Source organism: Mastigoproctus giganteus, chromosome 10, assembly GCF_048544385.1.
Source record: "Mastigoproctus giganteus isolate SK-2022 chromosome 10, ASM4854438v1, whole genome shotgun sequence".
Taxonomy (NCBI): Eukaryota; Metazoa; Arthropoda; class Arachnida; order Uropygi; family Thelyphonidae; genus Mastigoproctus; species Mastigoproctus giganteus.
Window position 1 is genome coordinate 28,659,257 of NC_143584.1, and position 6,000 is coordinate 28,665,256.

Genomic DNA, 6,000 nt, shown 5'->3' on the forward strand with positions numbered 1-6,000 from the left:
GGTTTGGGTTCTTAATGCAGTAAGTTCCGAAGTCCACCAGGGGACAGATGGGCATCTGGATTGTTTACGTTTAGCAGAGTAGCTCATAGCAAGGAATAAATGTGACTGAACATAGTTTGAATATTCTATGGCTGATAAGGAATTTAAAGTAGTAGCCACCTCAGGACGAAAGAACAAATTTAGAAAATTTTTAAACTTGTCCCGTTTAATTTTTTTCCATGGAATATCTTCTTAGGTCCACCAGCTGTAGATCCATATTTCTACCTGTGTGTTGGATACTGAATATTATAGCGTTGTGATCACTGTTAATAAGTGATGGTAGAACATTCAAATTAGTTATCTGTCCGTCCAATTTAACAGTGGTGATAGTTGCATCAATGTTTGATGTTCTGTTTAAGGAAGAGAATGTGTAAGGTCTGTTTGGCAAATTTTGAACTACTAAATTGAAAGACAATATTAAATCTTCCACAGCAGAACCTCTGTTGTCTGAAATTCTGCTTTGCCAAAAAGATGATTTGGCATTTTAGTCAGCGCATATATTTAAATTCCCTGAAGCAAATTTTGTGCATATACGATCCAGCTGATGTAAGGACGTTTAAATGTCTGCTGATGGACAGCAATACAGAGAAACTAGATGAAATGTAATAATTGGAGACGAGATCAGAAGACAAGTTGCAGTGTCTGTACACTCTCCCGAGATGGTTGTCACTATTAATTCATGATTGCATATTGCTACTGCAGGTTTAGGAGGGGGTTTCTATAGAATGAACAATTCTGAGAGACAACGGGAGTTCCATAACCCTGTGAATCAAGCCCCCTACTTGGGCCGAATAATAAGATTCTTGAAAACATATAAGATCATAATTATTTTCAATCATCACCACTCTTACTTCTTCCATGACCACTCGTGAACGCTGGCAGTTTATTTGCAGTATTTTTATACCGTCAAAATTCACACCCACAACGTTAGAAAAATTTGTAGTAGGCATATTATTTAATATGACTTTTCTGGTTTACTAGTTGAACAGATCGTTTATACTCCGGACAGTTATTGTCTCGGATTGAAGGCTGATAATCTCTGTTGCGTCTTTTACAATTGACACACCGAGGGGGTTCTTCCCTGTGCGTGCATTCAGCAACACATGTCCACCACCTCCACAGTGGCCACAAGACACGGTCTTATGACCGCTTTTAGGTGATCTTTTAGGTTCTTTATAAACAAATCTTCTAAAATATCCTCCTTTGTATATTCCTTCGGCACACCGTAAATTGAAACCATGGGGTCTAGAAACCGTGGTTTGTCCATAGACAAACCTGCATTTGTCAGCTGCGTCATTTTACTAATTTTATTTGCATCTATCGGGTTAGTAGTTTCAATTAAGAGACCTTTGTTTCTTAGCAACCTCATATTTTTGATTTTAATATCACGATGTTCTTTTTGAACACCTCTGTCACTTTAATTCTAACATACTGACTGGATGAAATTTCAGAATCGGCATTAGGTCTCAATATAATGATGTTTTTTGGGTCATTATTTATTGATGGGGGAAGTCCAAAGGAAGTTGAGAAAAATAATGTTGTAATTGTTCATCTTCTCCTCTTGGTTTATGTACAATATTTTCAGAACGTTGAATGCCTGCTGCAGCAGCAGTTGATCCTCTAACTGCTTCAGCAAAGGTACGCTGTTTGGGTTGGTCCTTGATTAGATGGTGAAAAATCTCAGTGCGTATTTGTAATTCTGATGTTCTTACTTTCAATCATTCATTGTCGATCAATAATGCATTCGTAAGCGACTCCACGTCTCACCACAAATGATGTATATAGTTTAAGGCTGCCTTAGTGCCTTTGCTGCTATCTGCAGACAAAAACTCTCTGAGTGTTCGTTTAATCTTGGTCATTGTTGAAAGTACCACCGAGGTATCTAAAGATTCCCCTAGGTCCAAGCGTTCGGTGAATGATGTATTTTGCACGAATTCTTGTGCATTAGCCAAAGCGTTGGCAACTGTGTCTTTGCTTTGATCTGGATTTTTATCCAGATTAGAACTACTGGGATCAGAAGCAGATGAAATAGATGTATCATCTGCCGAATTGTCCTGACCACTTCTTGTTAATTTTAATATTATGGGATTTTTTTCCCAGCTGATTTAGTAGGCTTATCTGCAACCGAGGAAGGCAAGTCCCTATCAGAATCATGCACAGGCGATACACTAGAATCCATAGTGTTGTTTTGATGAATAAAATAGTACACACAAAATGTATAATTTAAAATAATATTCCAGTCTTCCCTGAAATTAAAATATTTTGTATCACTCCAATTTGAATTTATCTTCTTTCAAGCTATTCTTATGGTCTGGATCCTTGAGTTCAAATTACTTACCAATAACCTTTCTAAAAATAACAATATATAAAGTTTTTATATACAGGAAAACTATGGTCTGTCTAACCAGCTGGATGAAAAACAGCATGAATTTTTTGAAATTGCAAAATAATGACTTTTGTAACTTCGGTTTTAGCCACTAGGTGGCACCAAAATAATTATGTAGATTGGTAATTTGGAGGGCAATTTCTATACAAAGTTTGGCCCCAATTCAACCAATAGGTGAAGAGATATTTGATTTCAAAGGGCACGCCGAAAATAGCCCAAAGGAGCCCATATCTAATTTATATTTCTATGTAGTGGTATGCGAATACTGTCCACTCATACCCTATAGCACTTTGAGGGTCTTATATTTTCCATTTCAATTATATTATTTTAAATTATTCTATGTAGATAGCGCTACAGACAAGATGGCCACTACCAAGAAAGTTTTCCCTCCAAAAACTTCAATAAGGGCTCTCTATTGGCTTCTTCTATTAAATACAATGGCTGCCAATGCTTTTCCTATGTGACTCTTAAGGTACACTACAGGTAGTCAGCCACGTTAGTCTTAGGTATACCATGTGCTTTCAGAATTACCACTGAAAGTATAGGGAGAGATCTCATTAAAAAAACAATTTACAAATCTGCAAATTTTTATCTGCTTATTTCTTAACAATCCCTTTACCAATCTTTATCAAACTTATAGCACTGAACAGACCAATACTTCGTAAAAGTGAGGCGACATTTCTTCAATAGGGGGATGACGTGGATCCGTAGATACATTCAACAAAACAAGAGACACAAACACAATGTCATGACAGGCTTGAATCGCCCTCTATACTTGTGCATTATTTGATCCATTCTCCATTTATTTGCACGCACAATATTATGTACATTCTCATGATATAAACAATTTATATACAAGATTTTATACAGTTTTATAGACATTATCATATATATATATATATATCCATTCTATATAATGGTAATCAAGGTACTGTGTGTGTTCTTATATCGGGGTGGCTCCTGGGCTGCATTGTTATCTGCGAGAAGTGCTCCCCTATATGCCTATGTGTGCTGCTGAACTTCTTCTACCAGTAGTTCTGGATGTTATCTGCTCCTGAGGTTCGCGAGTTGTGGCACTTCCTTATCGACTGTTGTACTGCTTCCTCCCGAATCTCCTATTCTGTCATCTCTTGCATGTTCTTGATTTTCCTTTCTTCCTTCTTCCTTTTTTACTCTTATTCCTTTTTTGTTTTATCCAGGGCGCCAAAAATTATGGCTAACTTCACTGCTCCACAGTTTTCTCCAAAATTCCTCGAGTACCTTCTGGTTCGGGTGACCCGTTGTCTTCCGTCTCCTCTTGTCCAATTTTCTTGTAGAAGGTTCTGTGGTTTTCATCAAATGTCTTGTTGTGCGTTTCCCTCTAGGCACTTTCATTTTAATGGAAAAATCTCTTGCTGAATGCCAGAAGTTTATGCTTGAGGGTGTCAAGAATTCTTCGATCCTCTGGTTATAGGTCTCCGTTTGCTGTGGATGTTGTCTTTCTGGGAGATGGCATTCATTTGTCTCGTCAGCTTCTTACTTCTATTACACCCTTGCTATTGGGTGCGTTAGCCTTCTTAATCTGTTCTATCTTGTGCAGTAGCTCTCTCCCCCAGACTGATGGGTCCTTATCTTTGCGTTTTCTGGTACGTTGGTCTGTGGTTTCTCTTCCATTAATCCTGGTGCTACTATTTGGGCACAGTAAATAGCTATAAGATGGCTACTAGTGTGATTTCCTTGTTGTTGAGATAATCTTGTGTTATTCGCTAATTGAGATGGTCTCTGACGGGCCAGAAGTTTCTGTTTGGTCTCTGCTTCTGTATAGTGTGGGTCATTAATATTAGCATTAGTAGAGGCACATGATGCAAGAAAGAAAGCTTATGCAGCATCAGCCAAAAAAAAAAAAAAAAAAAAAAAAGACCACTCCCATTTCACCCCTCCGTTCGGTCGAAATACCTGTCTAGCGAGCCTTAAATTTATTTAGGCTATCAACTTTCACAAGGGATGGAAGTCTGTTCCACCAACCAACTATCGGCTGGCTAAAGGCAAGTTTCCGCACATCTATCCTACATCTGTCTTTCCTCAATTTGAATTTATGCCCTCTCAGGGGTTTATTCTGAGCAAAGGAAGAATCCCATCGGCATTGAGCATGCTCAAACCATTCAAGGCTTTATACACCTCTATCAGATCACCTCGCCGGTGCCTAATCTCCCGAATCTGTAATTTTCAAAACATAACATTTCTTCGTAAGAGCAACCCTTTGTTCCATTCACTAATCTTGTTGCCCTTCTCTGTACTCGTTCCAGCAGCTCTACATCCTTCTTGACACCTTGTCAGGAGACACCTTGAGTACTCAAGGTGTCTCCTGACAATTGCCTTATACAAGGGAATAATCACTTCCTTATCCCTGCTAGAAAAATTCCTGTATATCATTGACAAGACGCCATGAGCTACTCCTGCAGCCTGTCTGCACTACTCAGAGAACTCCATATCTGCCTGCACAACCACCCCCAGGTCCATTTCATTCTCTACCACTGTCTGTGGTACTACACTGACAGTGGTAGAGAATGACAGTGGTCCCTTTCATTCTCTACCACTGTGAGTGTAGTACCACAGAGTTGATACGTTGCTCTGGGGTTGCTGTTTCCCATACTTTACATTTGTCCCATACTTTACAAATGTACTTTACATATGTCAAGGTTAAACTTCATTTGCCACCCCTCATCCCATCTGCTCAACCTTTCCAGATCCTGCTGCAGCAGCAGCATAGCCTCAGTAGTGTCCTCAACAACCCTGCCAACCTTTGTTTCGTCTGCAAACTTGTACATTAAGCTTGACATACCATCATCAATATTATTTATAAATACAGAAAACAATAATGGACCCAACACTGAACCCTGAGGGACTCCACTATTAACATTAGTCCCCGATGAGCAGTGTCGATTGATTACCACTATTTGTCTTCCCCCACCTTTCATCGAATTCTGCTAGGTCTTTCTTCCACGCTTCTTTTTTTCTGGATATTGCAATCTCGTCTGTTTCTATTCTGTTGCCCCTGGTTGTAGTTCTTGTAGTTGCTGTTCCTCCTAAAGTTCTGGTTCCGTTGTGTCTGTATTCGATGTTTTTTGTAGTCAGTTGCTGACATGTTGCTTGATTTTTTTCCAAGATTGCAGGAACTATTAGGTTCTTCTTGACGACGGTTCTTCTCTGGTCTGTTTTTCGCTTACTCGGTGATCAGTGACCTGAACAAGTGGGAATCGTTCCAACCACTCAGTGGGTAGTTTCGTCCTGTACATTGTCTCGTTTGTCTCTGGTTTCGTTCTTTCGTAGTATACTCGCATGACGAATATATTCGTACAGATGCTCCATTTCATGCATTGGCTTCTTCTTCTGTCTCCCGTATAGTCACTAGCACGGTTGCGTAGGAAGCACTTCCAGTGGGCTTGACTGGATGGTCTTGCCCTTCAGTTGTGGTAGCCATACGGGAGAGAGTGACACTCGCTTCACTGTCATTCCCGGGAGCCTGTCGCCGACTTTTCTAACCGACCGCTCTGCCCAAGGCCTGCACCCGAGTGTATTTATCCTGTGCCACACTC